Genomic DNA, 19905 nt, shown 5'->3' with positions numbered 1-19905 from the left:
CTGAGGGAAAGGTTGCTCAGCACCCAGGTATCCCTCATGGCATTTAATCTCCAAATACTTCAGAGTATTGAGAAGGAGGGAGGAAAAGGATTGTATGTGGCTCTCTGTTCCCCTCTCCTGTAATAGTGGGTTTGATAACTGTGCTTTGAAATGGTGGGACAATGTGGGGAGACAAAGTGAAATGGAGAATGGGAAGGAAATGAAGGGAGAAGTTGGGGAATATATGGGAAATTAAATGAAGAGAGAGGTTTTAACTATCCAGTAACTCCAAGGGATGCAGTGTTGCCTAGCTGACGGAGTACTGGACTGGGACTCAGGTGACCTGGTTCCTAGTATCAGCTCAGCCACTGGCCTGCTAGGTGACCGTGGTCAAGTCAGTCACCTCTCTGTACCTCAGTTTTCCCATCTGTACAAAGGTGTAATGATACTGATTTCCTTTGTAAAGTGCTTTCAGATCTAAAGATGAAAAGTGTTATATAAGAGCTAGGTATTATTACTACTATTGTTGTTAGAGGAATTAAAATGATTGGATATATGTGAGTGAATGAAAGCAGACCCCAGGATCAGGCCAGGGAGGAGAAAACGTGAGAGAAATCAAGTGAAATGGAATGAACATGCCAGAGGATTGGAAATAATGGACAGAGGGGAAAAGTTGGAAGAGGAATGGCTCTGATTAAAAACTTGGGAAAGACTGAGCCTTGACAAAAGAGTGAGGGAGCAGATTGAACAAATGGATAAGGCGAATGGAGTGAGAGAGAAAGGGGGACAAATGTAAGAATGATATAGGGAAGAAAAGAAAAAATACATTGAAGGGGAAACCAACACAGAAGGACCAAGGGAAAAGAGACAGAGAAGGAATGAAAGTTCAGTAACGGAAGTGAGGGAGACCAAAAATAAGAAACTTCAAGTGAGTTTACTAGTTTTGGCATTAAGTAAGGAATTTAACGCTAATGTTTAACAAAATTAAATGTTCTGTGTATCCTTTTCTGAACATGAAATTGTCAAGAGCCACAAGTGTGTAGGACAAAAGAGGATTTGGAAACCTGGCCATGATTAGAAAGTGTGCAAAGAGCCCAGTGTTCTAGCATATGGGCAAGGGAATAACATGCCTTGATTTTGTTTACAGACAATGCTGATGTTGGCTTTTTGAATACTTTTATATGGGGTCAGTCGGTCTGTCTGTCAGAGAGAGAGAGAGAGAGAGAGATACTTTAAGAACAGACAACTATATGAAAACACTAGACAAAGCTCTATTTTTTTTTTAAGGACAGCCCCTCTCTCTGGTTTAGTCATGGTAAAACAACAACAAAAATACATTTGTGTTAAAACGTGATCTTCTGCTTGATTATTGGTACAATATACTTTTAAATCTCAAAATGTTTCTTACATAGCTTCTTGGAAAACATGTCATGAAAAATTAGGCTTTACATAAGCGCCTTAAAATGAATGATGGGTAGTTGCATAAAATGACTTTAACCATATATTCCAATCTGATGGCTCTCCTGCAGTTGGCAAAAATGTGTCTTGCAGGGCCATCCAAAAATGCTGATGCCAACTCAGAAGAGTGGCATTGTGTAGTAATATAGGATGGATTTTGTGGGACTGAAGTGGTGACTTTCCTAATGCTTTAAAACACAGTTCACAGTGTAAGTTACAGTCTCACCCATACCCAGGTTTGACATTATTAATAGGGCTGTCAAGCAATTAAAAAAAATAATCATGATTAATTGCACTGTTAAACAATAATAGAATATGATGTATTTAAATATTTTTGGATGTTGTCTACATTTTCAAATATATTGATTTCAGTTACAACAGATAATACAAAGTCTACAGTGCTCACTTTATATTTATTGTTGATTATAAGTATTTGCACTGTAAAACAACCAAAAGAAACATTATTTTTCAATTCACCTAATACAACTACTTTAGTGCAATCTCTTTATCATGAAAGTTGAACTTACAAATGTAGAATTATGTACAAAAAAACTGCATTCAAAAATAGTGTCCCATGCTCGATAACAATCCAAAGCACTGTGAACTGATGCATGTTCATTTTCATTATCTGAGTCAGATGCCACTAGCAAAAGATTGATTTTCTTTTTTGGTGGTTCAAGTTCATTAGTTTCCTCATCAGAGTGTTTCTCTTTTAAGAATTCTGAAAGCATGCTCCACACCTCGTCTCTCTCAGATTTTGGACGGCACTTGAGATTCTTAACCTTGGGTCGAGTGCAATAGCTATCTTTAGAAATCTCACATTGGTACCTTCTTTGTGTTTTGTCAGATCTGCAGTTAAAGTGTTCTTAAAATGAACAACATGTGCTGGGTCATCATCCTAAACTGCTATAACATGAAATATATGGCAGAATGTGGGCAAAAAAGAGCAGGGGACATACAATTCTCCCTCAAGGAGTTCAGTCACAAATTTAATTAACACCTTATTTTTTTAATGCGCGTCATCAGCATGGAAGCATGTCCTCTGGAATGGTGGCCAAAGCATGAAGGGGCAGACGAATGTTTAGCATATCTGGCACGTAAATACCTTGCAATGCCAGCTACAAAAGTGCCATGCAAATGCCAATTCTCACTTTCTGCTGACATTGTAAATAAGAAGAGGGCAACATTATCTCCTGAAAATGTAAACAAACTTGTTTGTCTTAGCGATTGGCTGAACAAGAAATAGGACTGAGTGGACTTGTAAACTCTGAAGTTTTTACATTGTTTTGTTTTTGAGTGTAGTTATGTAACAAAAAAAATCTACATTTGAAAGTTGTACTTCGATGAAGAGATTGCACTACAATACTGTATAAGCTGAATTGAAAAATACTGTTTCTTTTGTTTATCATTTAACAGTGCCAATATTCGTAATACAAAATAATATACACTTTGATTTCAATTACAACACAGAATACAATATTTATGAAAATGTAGAAAAACATCCAAAATATTTAATACATTTTAACTCGTATTCTATTGTTTAACAGTGAGATTAAACTGTGATTAATTTTTTTAATTGTAGTTAATTTTTTTTGAATTAATAACATGAGTTAACTGTGATTAATCGACAACCCATATTATTTACAAACAAATGAACAATTAGACAACATAAAATCCAAGCCAAGCCTTCTCTGTGACTCTGTTCTTAGGGTTTCTAGCTTAGCGTTGCTCAGCCCATGCCTTCATCCTCTTTGCCTCAGACCCAGGACCCTTCTCTAAGAACATTGTTGGTCTGAAGTTCGCTTCCTTCCTTTGTTGTTCCCCTCCACCTGGTGAGTTCTTCAGACTTGATATTGCTGATAAGTGTTCTGGAACAAGTCCAGGTTCATACTCTGTTTCCAAGACAGGCTAGGAACCTTTTCTACACTAGCCCAATCTGGAGTTTGTTCATTTCTTCACAAGACCACATTTCTGCAGTAACTTTCCTGGAGACTGTCCATATATTTTTATGTTCCTGCAATCTAATGCAGCCCAGAACTTTCTCTCACTGATACTAGATGTTTGTACCAGCAGCCTGCTCTTTAGTTTTCCAACAAACGTTCCTGGCAGTTTCAGGCCTCTCCCCTAAGGTACTGCCTCTAAAAGTGTTAGTAACTTAGGCTATGTTTACACAATGAGCTAGGGGTATGATTCCCCTGCTTGTTGTGGTATCTCAATGAGAGCTAGCATGAGGATAAATAGCAGTGTGGCCATAGTAGCACGAGTAGCAGTAACGGAGGCATGGCTGAGGTGTGCCAAGTACATATGGTACCCACCTGAAAATGGCTCAACTGTGCCTTTTCCCCTGTTACCACAGCTATAGTACTATTTATACTCTCACTAGCTCTCATCAAGCTACCATGAATATGTATATACGAGAAGGGAAATCAAATCCTTAGCTCATAGAGTAGGCACAAAACATGTACAATAATTCCAAGAAAAACAACAAGGAGTCCGGTGGCACCTTAAAGACTAACAGATTTATTTGGACATAAGCTTTTGTGGGTAAAAACCTCACTTTTTCAGATGCATAATTCCAAGAGCATTAATCACTCTTTTGGTGGCAAAGACTTTGGGCATGTCTACACTGCACTTAAACACCCCCGGCTGGCCTGTGTCAGCTGACTTGGGCTTGGGCTGCAGGGCTGTAACATTGCAGTGTAGACATTCAGACTTGGGCTGGAGCCTGAGCTTTGGACCCATGGAGAGAGGAGGGTCCCAGAGCTCGGGCTCCAGCCCAAGCCGAAACACTTACCCTGCAATTTTACAGCTCAGCAGCTCAAGCCCCATGAGCCCAAGTCAGCTGACACAGGCCAGATACAGGGGTTTAATTGCGCTATAGACCTACCCTTAAGACTGCAATCTTATTTTTCTTCTCAGATGGTGGACCACTTGTAGCAGAAGAGTGGTGCTACTTTCATGATATTAAAAACATGGTGATGAGAGTCTATCTAAGAGTAACTGGTAAGGTAAGCAAATTCCACTCCACACCTAGATTTAAGACTATAGAGGTTGGAGCAGAGATTGAGGATACAGTGGTTATGGTGGACTCCTAATACTGCTGCCTAGGGCAACAACTTCCTCTTTGTCTATACAGCAGATCTTGATTTCCATATTTTTCCCTTCCTGCAGGTACAGTCTCTTACTGACATCTGTAGGAATTCTATGCCTGTCTGCAGAGAGAGGAAAATATCTGTAGCTGAGATCTGCCATACAAGAGAAAAGGAAAAATTGGGCAACACTGTAAAACTAATTGAGAAATGCAGTTGCCCAGTATCTGCGCAAATCAGGTTATTTTTATTCAGATGCCTAAATATAGAGTTACATGCCTAGCTTTTATAACCATATTTGAAAATGCTGGCCTTAGACTATAGCTATTACTATAGCTATAGCTAGACTATACACTATTAGCCTGTTGGAATATCTCAGGCATGTCTACATTGCAGTCAAGCACTGGATTGCAGTGTAGACATATTTGCTGTCTTTACCCTCTGCCACAGCTATTAATATACAGATCCAAATCCTCCAGCTCTTATTCAGTTCAAATTCCCATTGGGAAATTCCTATTGGGAGTTTACCTTAAGTAATGACTGCAAGATTTGGCAAACTGTGGATGAAAATGAAAATATAAAATAATTATCAGTGTCAAAATAGGATCGTTTCATTATGTAGATGTTTTACTGTAGACTAAACAGCTTCTCAATTCCTTTGTAATCAGATACTCTCGGGAAATGTGTTTGAGCTCACAGTATTGCTGACATCAAGTACTAATGTATAACAAATCATTATTGTTTTATTTGGATTTTAGCTTTGGGAGAGGAGAATTATGAAAGAAAGGGCTTCCACTTTCATTACCAAATATTTTTTTTTAAATCAACATTTAATTTAATGTTAACAATTACAGTACAAGGATACAAATCGACAATCTGTAGATTTACTACCCATGTCCACTCCTCTAGTGAATTCATTTGAATGGGTCATGCACCTAATTACTTTAATATCAAATTAAATATGGAATGAATGATGCATGCATGAACACAAGTCTCTGCATTAGGTCTTCATGCCCTTGTAGGTAAGTGCGGTAGTACAATTATACTAAAAAATCAATATGTCTGAAATTGCAATGACTTAGCTTTTATCAAAGTTCTCAATACCACTTTAAACAAATGTAATGTGTTCATCGACAATAATGGATTTAAGTTTTACATTTTCTTAAGCGTCTCTTCAGGCAACTGCCTGACAGTTTAATAATCATGGGATATTATTTAATATTCTGCATTCATATTTTTAGCACCAACATTTTTAATGACTGTCTTTTGTTATTTCCCCATGAAAAGTTTCCTAGAAAATCTGCCAGGTAAAGTTTGTTCTTTTTTTTTATTGTTTTTCTTTTTTTCTGTCTTTTTCTATCCAGATTAATTTACAGAAATAAACAGGCTTTATTTTCTTTCTATACCAACAAATATATTTTTAATTTTACTGCACAATTCTGGAGTAAGCTAAGTGACTCTTTCTTAATAAAGAATCACTAGAGCACACTTTCTTTTTCTTGCTTTGCCTCCTTAGCACTACTCCAAGAGAGACCACCGTGGAATTTTTTTTCACCACTACAATTCATTTTGTTGGTTTGTTATTGATCAAGACACAGTGATCCTAAGGCATGGATGTTTTTCCCTTTGTTCAGAATTAATTCTTGTGTGGAAATTCAGGAAGAGTAGTCAGTAAAATGTTTGAATAAGAATGCTGCTTTCAGAATCAATACTTCATACACATATGTATTCCCTAGTCCCACTTCACTCAGAGCCATGTGCTGGAGGACATGATACCAGCTGATAAGTAGTTAAGGCCTCTGGCAGAGGACATTAGTGCCATTCAACAAGGGATTTGCATGAGGCGCCTCGACAAAGAATAGATCCTCTGCATTGTACACACAGTCCTGCCATGAAGATGGGAAACCTGTCCCTGCTGAGTGTAACAATCCTGAGCCACTAAGAAGCACATTTTCTGTGCATTGCATGGGGATTTAAGCTGTGCAAATCTCATTAGTGTTAATGAAAGTAGTGAGTCTAAATCCCTGTGCATTTTCCTAAAACTGTGTCCAACTGTCTGTTATCTTAGTGCAGGAAGCGATAAGAAAAGAACATCTGTGAATGCTTTAAAATGTCACTCAGCTACCTCCGTGTTGTTAAATTCAGCCTATATGAGCTATTCTTTCAGCAACTATGTGTGGTTCCCCCAAACATTATCAGATGAATACACAAAACATCATTGTACAGCACCTTATGTATTAAAACATGGGTCAGAGATATGACTGGATGCTTCGAATTCTACAGGGAGACAACAGAAAACTTCATGGAATTCATGGAACTGGGAAGAGAACAGATGCAAGTAGGATGTTCCATGGAGACTAGATGAAGTCAGAGCTGAAGTTGTGTTAAGTAATCCATAAAATGTATTTGCAAGATAGAGCCTTTGGGATATTTTTTGTATATATACCCACACCCAGCTCTAACATGTACTTACAAGCTTGAAACTTTTTTTTTAAATTCTCATTTCCACTGTGGTCTCTTTACACTTCAAGAGAATCAGACCCATTGCATTGAATGTTCATCCATTCTCCACTCACACAGGCTGGATAGATGGGGCTCATCTGTGAGTCTCTCTCTTTCCTTTGCTTTCATCTTCAGGTTGTGCCCTAATTCTGCAGTTCTCCCTCCACAACACTTCTAAAATCTGTCTCTATTTTCTGCAAAAAACTCTCATCCCAGCCCTTTTCTCCCATATTTTGACTGCTGCAAAATGCTTCTCTATGGGCCTTTATGATACCAGCATTGTATCTCTCTGATCATCAAAGTCCCATTTCTCTCACAAGAGTTGCCCCTCTGCCAAGCTGTAGCAAATGTCTGGTTAAGAGAAAACAGTGATGTGGAATATACTAAGTGTAACTTGTTTTATTTACCCATCTATACCGATCCTGGAACAGAGGTGATCACAAACATCATGCAGAGCCATCCTTTCTTTCAGGAATCTCATTCCGACACCAGTGCACAGTTTCCAGAAAACATCTCTGCCTCAAGAATTGATTCTAGTGAGAGCCCAAGGCAGACTGCAAACTCTGACTGCTAGCACATGTCCGTCTGCAAGGACATAGCCTTCACACCAAACCTTTTCATAACAAAAACTAACACCACAAGAGTATATCTTCACAAGTCTGACCATTTGCTCTCACACTAAGAGACTCAAGTGGCACCTGCCATAAAAAGCCACCTTTGCCTGTTAATCTGATTACATCAGTCCCTCTTTGAACCTTTCCACTGCTTATCCCTTACCCACCAAACCAAAATTCAAACTCTCTGCCTTTGCATTTAAGGCTGTGCATCATGACATCTCCATGTATTTATCTGACATAGTCTTTTATCATGTTGCTCCCGAGCTGCTCTACTAATGAGGCAGGGCTGGAGATGCGATTCTTTCACAATTGTTTATGTACTTTCTTCACCTTGCTTCCTAACCTTGGACTTCCCTCCCTCCCTGCCCAGCCTCTTCCCTCCTTTCATACAAATCTCTCCTTGAAACCCACTTCTGTCATAATATCCACAATGGAGACATCCAAACTACTGTTCTTTCATTCAAAAGAAAAAAACCACCCATTTTGCATACATTTGCTGAGATACCACCTCATTTTGTTGTTGTGATCCTATCTCTTAGACTCTTAGACTATGAGGGTTGGAAGGGACTTCAGGAGGTCATCTAGTCCAACCCCCTGCTCAAAGCAGGACCAATCCCCAGACAGATCTGCTGCTCTCATGTCACAGTTCCCTAACCCCTTTGTTCTTGGTCATTTAATGATAGATTTAGAAGGGGACTTTGAGGCAGCTGCTACTTAGTGGAATTCATAGCCCCAACCTAAGTGCAAGGGTTCCCCATACAATACCTGGGGGGAGTTAGGTATCTAAAAGGGCAATTCACAGAGGCTAGCACACTGAGTGGGAAGCTGCCAAAGCTAGGCAATATAAAATGCTAAGGAAAGGGGTATGTCTGAAGCCCCCCTCTGACCAAAATTTTTAAATGTGGGTACCTAAAGTTAGGCACAATTCAAGTGTACAATTCTGTAGGCAGAAGAAAGAAAGGCATGCAGGATTGGACCAAAATGTTTCCTCTGTAAGGGAACTTTGAAAATTAACTCTTTTTTTCCCTTTATTTGATTTAATGAGAAAACAGTGATGTTCTAGAGCTAACATCCATTTATTTTCATTTGTATGACCACATACAACATAGATTCATAGATTCTAGGACTGGAAGGTACCTCGAGAGGTCATCAAGTACAGTTCCCTGCCCTCATGGCAGGACCAAATACTCTCTAGACCATCCCTGATAGACATTTATCTAACCTACTCTTAAATATCTCCAGAGATGGAGATTCCACAACCTCTCTAGGCAATTTATTCCAGTGTTTAACCACCCTGACAGTTAGGAACTTTTTCCTAATATCCAACCTAAACCTCCCTTGCTGCAGTTTAAGCCCATTGCTTCTTGTTCTATCCTTAGAGGCTAAGGTGAACAGGTTTTCTCCCTTCTCCTTATGACACCCTTTTAGATAGCTGAAAACTGCTATCATGTCCCCTCTCAGTCTCCTCATTTCCAGACTAAACAAACCCAATTCTTTCAGCCTTACTTCATAGGTCATGTTCTCAAGACCTTTAATCATTCTTGTTCTTCTACAATCATGTGTATTATCCCACCAAGTTTCGGTGATGCCAACAATGTCATAGTTGTATTTATTTATTAGCACTTCCAATTCTTCCTGCTTATTACCCATACTTCTCACACTTGTATATAGGCAACATATTCAAATGATCTGCACTAAAATAATTACAAGTAGATTGCAGGCATACAAAGTATTGCAAGAACAAGCACATGAAATCTTCAAAGAACAGAAATAAATTACTTTTAAAGAGCTACACAGAGACAAAATAAGCTGTCTCTATGAAGGTAGCTTTTTTTTGTTACTCAAGGCAAAGGTGAAAATCTCTCAGACTAGATTTTACATGAGGATGCCTCACTTGCAGAAACAATGAATAGCTTGGCTCAAGTGATGAGCAGCACACTTGTGCTCTGCTGACAGCTTATTAAATGCTCTTTAAATTAACTTCACTTCATTAATTTAACTGCAATCAGCTAATACTCTTCAAAAAAAAAACTAGTTCCAGTTTAACCTCTTCATGCTGCAAGGTGGAATATTTCAATCTTGAAGAGTAGGACAACTATACAAAGATTTCAGTATGAATGTTCATGAAGTGCAAAGTTTAATTGTTAAGTTTATTTTAAAAGCTTGTCTCCTTGTATTAGTTAAGTGCCTATTTATAAGTTGAAAACTAATTAATTTACCTCTAATGCTGGCAGCATTTTTCTAATCTGTCAGGCCATTTGCCACTGAAGAGGGTTTATGCTGATCGCTAACATATTTGCCCTATAGCTCAGCAGAGCTAATAGGGGTTTTTTGTTGGATATTTTTTTTTAGCCATCTACACTCATCTATCCACCAGGCCATTCCCTTGTGTGTATCAGGGTGCAATATGCTTGAAATCATACTGTGAGTTTAAAGCATGGAAATCAGAGATAACAAAATGTAGCATGAAATGTCAATTTCTTCTAGAATACTCCACACTTCAATAGACCCTTTGGATAGTCCACTTCTCACTTAGACCCATAGCTCAACAGATCATAGAAAAGGCCAAAACTTATTCTCATTTTGGCTTTACAAGTTTTGGCCTTTTCTATGACCTGTTAACCTATGGGTCTCATGAGAAGTGGAATATCTATATCTACAAAGGATGTAAAACCTCTGCTACAAACCTTAGCCTCCCTTTCCTTCCCAGGTTACTTGGGAGTAAACAATATTCACCTGTGTGGCTGGGCACCTTATACACTTTAGATTAGAATTAATGCATCTTTATTTAACAAAGAAAAACATAATATAATTAATATAATATACATTGAGATTAATTAAAATGTCACAACCACTCTAAAACAGTTGGGGGCACTTCAATAAATCAATTAACAAATGCAATTGACAGTAAATAAAACTTAACCAACTGACATTTACCCTACCCCTGAGTGAACACTCCTCTTAATTTCAGAATTCTAGACACTTGTGTAACTCACACACCTTCTGGAGGTGGTGTTCTGTCCCATCTAGTGGCACCGAGAACACTTAAAGAGAGAGAGTTAAATGAGTCTGTTTTACAGCCTTAGCTAACAGCCAGTTAGCTCATGCGGTAGAGGCTCATGCACTAAGCTCCAGGTTTGATCCTGCCTACCGACGACCAAAGTTTGATGGTATTACATTTGCATGGGTGTGCTTGAAGATCTTGAAGTCCGGGGCAGTATTCTGTTGGTCAGTAAAGTAGCAGGGCTGCCCAGAGTGGGGCAAGTGGGGCAATTTGCCCCTGGCTCCGCAGGGGCCCCCACGAGAACAGCTGAGGCTCCCTCCCCTGCCTCTGCTCCTCTCCCGGAGCCTCAGTGCATCCAGGAGCATCCCTGAACAGTTGCAGCATGGCTCTGGCAAGGCCTGAGCTCTTCCTCGCTCAGAGCCGCGTGGTAAGGGGGTGGGGCTGCGAGCTCCAGGCGGAGCGGAAGGAGCTCAGGCCCCGCTGAAGCTCGCAGCCCTGCCCCCTTACCACATGGCTCTGAGCGAGGAGGAGCTCAGGCCTTGCCAGAGCCACGCTGCAGCTGTTCAGGGATGCTCCTGGATGCGACGTGCTGAGGGTCCGGGTGAGGGGGGAGCCGTGGGTAAGGGGTCGGGGGGGTTGGATAAGAGGCATGGAGTCCCAGGGACAGTCAGGGGACAGGTAGGGGGCAGAGGTTGAGGGGGCGGTCAGGGGACAGGGAATGGGGCGGGGTTGGATCATGGGCGTTCCAGGGGTCTGTCAGGACTCAGCGGGGCGGGGGGAGGTGGATAGGGGTTGGGACAGTCAGGGGGCAGGGAACAGGGGTGAGGTCCCTGGGTGGTGGTTGGGGGGGTCTCTGGGGGATGGTGAGGGGACAAGGAGCAGGATGAGTCAGTGATTCTGAGGGGGGTGGGCAGTCAGGGGGCAGGAAGTGGGTGGCGGTTGGATAGGGGGCAGGGCCAGGCTGTTTGGGAGGTACAGCCTTCCCTACCCTAAAGCTCATTCAGCAGTTTGAGGCTTGCAGAAGAGCCAAGCTGTTAGCTTTTCCATTAGGGCTACCATCCCTGTCACTTCTCAAATACCAAATTATAGTCTATATTTAATTTCAGTGCCATAGGGAGATTCATGTCAGGGGAGGGGAGCTTCATTTAAAATTAGCTACTGGGGGAGGGATCACATGAGAAGAGCAATATCCTACACCACTTCCTTCCTTCCAAACCCTACCAAAGGAAACCTCCCTCCTCTGAATTCCCTGAGGCTTCAGAGGGGTTAATTCAGTGGTTCTCAGACTTTTGTACTGGTACTTTCACATAGCAAACCTCTGAGTGTGACCCCCCCATAAATTAAAAACACTTTTTTATATATTTAACACAATTATAAATGTTGGAGGCAAAGTAGAGTTTGAGGTGGAGGCTGACAGCTCGCAACCCCCTTAATAACATCATGACCCTCTCAGGGGTCCTGAATCCCAGTTTGAGAACCCCTGGGTTAATTTAATTTTAGCGCCCTATGTCCATTCACATGCATGTGCTATTTTGAGCATTTCAGTTTTCACAGCATAGGCTCATCCCAGATTCTGGAACAAGCTCAAATGCTCAGTTTGTGGAGTATGTACATAAGCTATACTAAAGACAAACCCACAGTAACCGTCTATGGTTTGTGAGGGACCCCATGGAGCCAGTCTCGAGGAAACAGAGAAATGCATGGAGGTTAAGTCCATTAATGGCTATTAGCCAGGATGGGTAAGGAATGGTGTCCCTAGCCTCTGTTTGTCAGAGGATGGAGATGGATGGCAGGAGAGAGATCACTTGATCATTGCCTGTTAGGTTCACTCCCTCTGGGGCACTTGGCATTGGCCATTGTCAGTAGATAGGATACTGGGCTGGATGGACCTTTGGTTTGAACCAGTATAGCTGTTCTTATGTTCAGGGGCGGCTCTAAGGATTTTGCCGCCCCAAGCACGGCAGGTAGGCTGCCTCCGGCGGTTTGCCTGCGGAGGGTCCGCTGGTCCCGCGGCTTCGGCGGACCTCCTGCAGGCTTGGGACCAGTGGACCCTCCACAGGCAGAGCGCCCTTCACGGCTTGCCGCCCCAAGAACGCGCTTGGTGTGCTGGGGCCTGGAGCCGCCCCTGCTTCTGTTCTAACCTAAATGAACCCAAAGTTATGGAGACAGATATGAGTCAAGGAAACCAGCAGAGTGTCAGAAACCTGGAAAAATCTGACTGGATGGGCTCAGGAGTTTGGTCACAAGCTGAGGTGGTTCAAAAGTTTTGGATTTTTTTTAAGCAGAATTTTTTTATTGTTTCTTTAAACAATCAAACACAGCAAGCAGCAAATATTTGGCCACACACTTCTGAAACCCCAAACCATATTCAGGTTTTGGCAGACTAATTTCAGCTTTTCAATTAAAAAAACCACAACAAATTGGCCACTGTCGGAAGACAGGATATTGGGCTACATCGACCTTTGGGCTAGTATATCCATTCTTATGTGTTCATGTTTCCTTTAGAAGTCAGTGGAACTACTCATGTGCAGTTAAGCATTTACTTATGTCTTTGCAGGACTGGAGAAATCCTGCTATCATTGAAGTCAATGGGGCCAGGATTTCACTCCTACATAGAGCTGGGTAGGAATTTTGTGATTAAATATTTTTTCATTGGAAAATGCTGATTTATTGAAAGAAAAACTTTTTGCAGAAACAGTGATTTTTGACAAAACTTTTAAGCATGTTTACCGCAGAAAATAACGTTGAGATAAATATACATAATTCACTATGGCATTTATTCAGACACTTTAACATGCTAATTCATGTGCTGATTATTGATCAGTATACTTATGGAGCTAGAGATGACATGGTTGTAAGGGCAACCTAATTTATTATGATTAATTATCATCAATAATGCTGACTAAGTGAATTGATAATGTGGCATATTAAGTGTTCCTGAATTGGATACACTTTATAGACCTATCGGATTGTCAAAGTCTCACATAAGGAAGTAGACAAAGCATATAAGAGGATATTACCATTTGTAACACATAATGATGTTACATCAAAGTTTAGATGATAAAAATTAAAAAAAAACCTGTAACATGCCAAGCACCTGATTGATTGCAGCACAAATATGTCTATTTTATAAACAGTACCAAACATTCTGTTTCTTCAGCTATTATGATCTAGCTTAATTGTTATTGGTTATCACTAATATGAAAGAATATGGCAGAAACACATACATTTTCAGGAAACAAAAAAGTTAGGCAACATAAACTTATGGCTGCTTTCTGGTGATTAGCTTTTTAAGTATCTCCAAAAGCTACCACTTGAATGTAAAAATCAGACTTACTGTGTACAGCTTGACCATCAGTGTTGATAGTCACTCTGATATTCTAAAACCAGTTCTTCCCCTTGTCTATATGATAAAAACGGGGACCTTATTTTACCTTACACTATAGAAGCAGGGCATCTTCTAATTTAGCAGACTTTTCTTTAGAGAGTCCTTCTTACCTAACACCTGCTATTTTAATAGATCTTGAGATTGTCTTCTGTTTTCTCAACTTTAGTTAACAGTCAGAAGTAACAGAGTACATTACCATATACATTCTAGAAAGCAGATGTAGTTTAGATACTTAAACCAAATAAGGACTTATCAGATTCAGCATCTTATAGACCCATTTCTTCATCAAATATACATAGTAAGATTGTAACTAAAAATACTAGCCTCCTGATTAGATACAATGGCTAAATTAGTGCACAAATGCCAAACTGGCTTTATAAAAGGAAGAAGTCCCTTAAATAACATTAGGAAACCGCTACATGTAGTACAACATTCCCAGAGTGCTAATAAAGGTGCCTGCATTCTGACTATGGATGCAGAAAAGACTTCCAACTAATTGTTATTTAGAATGTTGGAGAAAATTTGATTTTGAGGAACACTTTCAGCGGTTGATTAAAATGATCTACTAAAATCCTGTGGCATGTATTTCAGGAAGTATAACAAAAATGGAGGCAATGCCACTATAAAGAGGAACAAGACTAGGGTGTCATTTATCGCCTTTATTTAATTTAATTATTAAACCTTTAACACAAAAGATCAGGGACACTGAAGAAATTCAGGGAATAAATGGATTGGGAAAAGGAAATAAAGTTTATATGCTGATGATCTTATGCGTTTTATATAAGAAATAAATAAAAGTTGGCCAGTAGTATAAGCAATAATTGAAGCTTTTGTCGGGAATCGGGGGGCAGAGTAAATATCAGAGATTCTAAGCCTTGGCTCCAAAAGATATCCAATAAATGATAAATTCCCACTAACTTTAGTGCATAATAAAATTAAATATTGAGCAATTAATTAACATTATTTACAATGACCTAGAAAGATGGGCATTATTACCACTGACTTTGATTAATAGAATTCATGTATTTAAAATGAATGTCCTGCCCATGGACTTGTATCCCTTTTCCATGATCCCATTTACACCTTCCAAAAACTTCAACAAGAAATTTAAAAATCTATTCAGAAGTTCCCACTATCAAATCAGAAGCCAAGAATCAAAGTGGAATATCTGGAGTGTTTAGTGAAGATGGAAGGCCTGGAACTACCAGCTTTCAAGAGATAAGATATGGTAACACAAATTATACTGGTACATGAATGGATGTCTAATAAAGAGAATCCATCATGGATACAGATAGAATAGCAACTGGCAAACCCAAGCTCATTATATAATTAATTGTGTGCTGGACTTGTATCCCAAAAATTCCAGCACCGATGAAATATCACCAACTAGTTCAAAGTGCAGTTACTAATGGGGGAAACCTGTGGCACTTGAGCAAACAAAAAAAAGAGCAGAATTGGGTAATATCACTAATCAAAAGTAATAGTGCTTTCAAACTCAGGCTGAAATAAGAAAGATTTTAGATGTTTGGGGAAATATCAGTATGATAAGTGAAAGGATTTCTTCAGGGATGGACAGCCTTTAAGACAAACACATGTAGCTGATCCATTTTCAAAAAAAGAATGTGCAATATGAGTTTATAGAGACTGCTGACATTTCAAGCCCACATATAAAATTTCCTAATACAGATAATTTTGTTGCTTTCTTTATTATCTGAAAGTGTTTTTAATAAAGTTAGTAATCAAGATTGTGTCTAGAATGTGTAATCTCATGACTACGTTTTTAAAGGATAAACCACATACAGCTATTATGTAATGGAGTACAGACTGTAAATAAGAAATAACAGGAAAAGAATGGAATGATATGATGCAGACAATAAATATTGGCTCTAATACTAACCAAGTAGTGCAAACTGAGTACTTTTTAATTTACATAATGTATGATTCTACATATCTATATACTAAAATACATAATATTACCCCAGATATCTGATGAAATACAAAACAGCCAGGCTCTTTTTCATACATAGGACATGGGACTGCTGGATAGTAAAAAGAATTTTGGAAAACCATATTGAAATAAATCAAATAAATAGAACATGAACGGGAATTAAAGACGTGTATTGGGAGTTGGCCTGTTGAAAGGATTCAATATGAGAATAAGAATGCTATTCCAATTCTTGTTTTTTCTTCGAAAAAAGCAATCTTAAATTTTTGGACCTAGGCAATGATTCCTACTGTAAATCACTGGGGGGAAAAACATTAATAGAATATCTCATAATGGAAATAACAAATTTTGTGAAAACAGTGCCAGACAAATATACAAAAAATGGATAAAAGTAATAGTATACTTTGCACAGGACTACAATACAATAGAAATACTGAAATCATCGAGATGCTTTGATGTAGAAACATTAATCCTATACTAAGAATAGTCAAGAAGAATATACAAAATGATAATTGAATTACATCCTCTCTCCTGCCAACTTTTATCTTTTCTTTCTTTCTATTCTCTTGATACTTCCTCCTTCCTCCTTCCCCCACTCCTGAAAACATTCAGCTCACCCTCAAAAAAAGTTAATATGAATTATATATTTATATATATATATATATATATATATATATATAGTGGCAAAGTTCCTCCTCTCCTCTAGTAGGTCCTGCGCTTATTGGCGGATTTCCTCCCCTCAGTGGTCTTCCCCTTGGATGAAACCCACAGTCTGGGTCAACTCCTCCTATGTCTGATTAGGAGTAGCGAGGCTTGGGGGGAACCCGGGCCCGCCCTCTACTCCGGGTTCCAGCCCAGGGCCCTGTGAATTGCAGCAGTCTCTATAGTGCTACTTGTAACCGCTGCTTGACCGCTACAGCTCCCTGGGCTACTTCCCCATAGCCTCCTTCAAACACCTTCTTTATCCTCCCCATAGGATCCTCCTGGTGTCTGATACTGCTTGATTGTATGGTGTTTCCTCAATCCTCCAGTAGTACACCCTCTCAGTTCTTAGTTCCTTGTGTCTCTGACTCCCAGCTCCTCATACACACTTTCTTCCTCTGGCTCCTCCTCTCTTGACTGGAGTGAGCTCCCCTTTTTATACCAGGTGCCCTGATTAGCCTGCCCTGATTGGCTGCAGGTGCTCCAATCAATGTAGCTCTCTCCAGTGCCTTCTAGAAAGTTCTTAATTGGCCCCAGGTGCCTTGATTACCCCTAGAGCAACTGCCATTTTGGTTCCCATGGTACTAGGGATTTGCTTAGCCTGGGACTAACATACCTGTGCCTCAGTACTTTCCTGTAGCCATCCGGCCTTGCTCCATCACAATATATATATATATATATATATATTGTAAACGTGTGTGCTGGGGCTCGACCCTCCCGAGGGTGGAGGGGGGCCACACCGACTCACTATGCGTCGTCTGCTCCGGGCCGGTCCCCGGCGTGCCTGGGCGACAAACACAAAATCACAAGGCACGGGCCCTCTATCTCAGGGCTGTGCAACCGTACCGATTAAAGGGGCCCAGCCCTAGGTCCGGGCGGGGCACCAAACACAGAGTCACGGTGCTCAGAGAAGCTCAGGCCTTCTGGTGCAGGGGCTGAGCAACAATACAATTTAGTGAGCTCAGGCCCTCTGGTGCAGGGGCTGAGCAACAATACACAGTTTAGGGGAGCTCAGGCCCTCGGATGCAGGGGCTGAGCAGCAATACACAGTTTAGGGAGCTCAGGCCCTCTGGTGCAGGGGCTGAGCAACAGTACAAAGTTAATGAACTCAGGCCCTCTGATGCAGGGGCTGAGCAGCAAACAGGGCCTGGGCCTATATACAAACTTATGCCTGAGCGTGGGGTGAGGGGGAAGACTGCCACCAGTGAGTGGGGTGGCAGGGGGAACGCAGGCCCACCCACTCCACTACATCCCAGCCCGTGCCCTAGCAGCAGCTATCACCGCTGACGGTCAGTGGGGATCCTGACCGCAACACACTTATATAGGCTCGCGCGTGTCTGCAGCCTGACTGGGGTCAGCTATCCCCGGGCTACTTCCAGTTTCCCCCGCAGGGCCTACCTCGTCCATGGCACCGGTCCCAGGCCAGTCCACCAGCACCAGAGTCCTCTCAACCAGGGCTTGGTGGCAGGTCCGGCAGCTCCTCGGGGAAGTCCGGCCAGGCGTGCTCAGGCGGCTCCTCCGGGTAACAGCAGGGACGGGGAGGCTCCGGCGGCTCCTCTTCGTAGCGGGCACGGGGAAGTTCCAGCGGCTCCTCCCAGTAGCGGGCGCGGGGAAGCTCCAGCCAGTCAGGGCAACTGCCCCAGGCCCCAGCGGCTTCCCAGTCCCGAGCCCTCTCTGGCAGTGGCGCCTCACTGAGCTCTGGTGGCCTGCTTTTATACTTCCTGTTCCGCCTCTTGACTTCTGGAGGGCGGGAACAGGTGGCGGTGGCTCCACCCACTTAGGTGTCTGTAAGGGTGCTCCCTCTGCTGGGCAGGAGGGGAGCCACACCGACTCACTACTATATATAAAAAATTAAAACACAAAATGGAACATGTGAACATATATATATATATATATATATATATATATATATATGTTCACATGTTCCATTTTGTGTTTTAATTATTTTTGGAAAAGGGACAAATATTAATGATATAACAAGATATAGTTAGTATGTTGTTTAATCTTGTTAATTCTCTATTAAGATATGTACCTATATGTGTCAAGACTATGTAATTATAATGGCTTAATGTTAATGACTCAAAATATCATATGTGTAGCCTATCTCTCAAGTTAGAGTTCTGATATATTCAGGCAATGAAAGGTCTGACCTAAAAATAAATTAATCTGAGATAAAGATCAATGAAACTCAGAACTTCTAAGCTTGAGCCAGTTAGAATGTTGAGCTGGGGGAAAGAGATATCTTGGTATGAAAATGCAAAATGACCCTATAATTTTGATTCTAGGTTGGATCAAAAAAGGCCTATTTTACAGTTTTGCTACAATCTATTAGAAAACAGAGCCCACACATTTCACATAGCGTATACCAATATAATCTATGACCTCATATATCTCTATCCATGCTTGATCCCTCCATTCTACCAACTTTTGCCTCTTCTTAGTCCCCCAACTTCATCTCTTTTGCAGAAAATCAGCCATTTGCTACTGCTGTACCAGCTCTCTGGAACATTGCTCACTTTCTTTCACTTTGTTGACTCTTCATCAGTGTGTAAAACGTTCATCTCTCTACAGACAAAAACATGTTGAACAGTTATTGATGTTGACTATTCCTTTCCATTTTCCCCCTTAGCTGATCTCCCTAGTTACCCTCACACTCAGGGCTGTGTGGGGACTGGAATATTTGTTGAACAGAAAATGTCATATTTCTGATTTTTTTTTCATTCCAAATTAAAAAAAAAAGACAGAAATGCAATATTTTCCATAACATGGATTTTTTTTTTAAATTCCAACCTGGAACTGACTGGGCAGCCAGCAGTCTGGGATCCCTGGGAGCTGGGTATCTTGCCAGGCAGGTCGCTGGGGATCCTGGGAAGTAGGGCAGTCCACCCACCAAACTGCCTGTTTTTTTATGGAACTTTTGACAGAATCAACACATTCCCATGGAATGTTTGGATTATGACAAATCAGCTGTATTCACATCTGCTTATTGTAATGATTCCATCGTAGTAACTGCTGTTAGATACTGGTACTTGCATGACTTAGAAGAAATTAGTTGCATTGTAATATTCTGAGAAATCTGTGCATGTTTGTTTAAGATGTTTTGATATTCATGCTACTTTAACCCAAGCATATGTCTATGGAGAAAGGCAGATCAGAGTTAATGTCTGGCAAATGAAGATCTGAGGTGAAGTACGAACAAGTTAGTAAATTGGTAAGTTGAA

General features: G+C 40.7%; 1 long non-coding RNA gene across 1 annotated transcript; it reads right to left on the bottom strand.

The window, feature by feature from the left end:
• Positions 1-19040: 19040 nt before the first annotated feature.
• On the bottom strand, positions 19041-19615 carry LOC120396850. The gene is made up of 2 exons (XR_005593450.1): positions 19475-19615; positions 19041-19249 (listed from the first exon to the last, which is right to left on the bottom strand). It is a non-coding gene; the product is annotated as an uncharacterized LOC120396850 (long non-coding RNA).
• Between the last annotated feature and the right edge of the window lie 290 nt (positions 19616-19905).

Source organism: Mauremys reevesii, linkage group 2, assembly GCF_016161935.1.
Source record: "Mauremys reevesii isolate NIE-2019 linkage group 2, ASM1616193v1, whole genome shotgun sequence".
Lineage (NCBI taxonomy): Eukaryota > Metazoa > Chordata > Testudines > Geoemydidae > Mauremys > Mauremys reevesii.
Note: the sequence above shows the minus strand (reverse complement) of the source record. Positions and strands in the feature narration are given on the sequence as shown.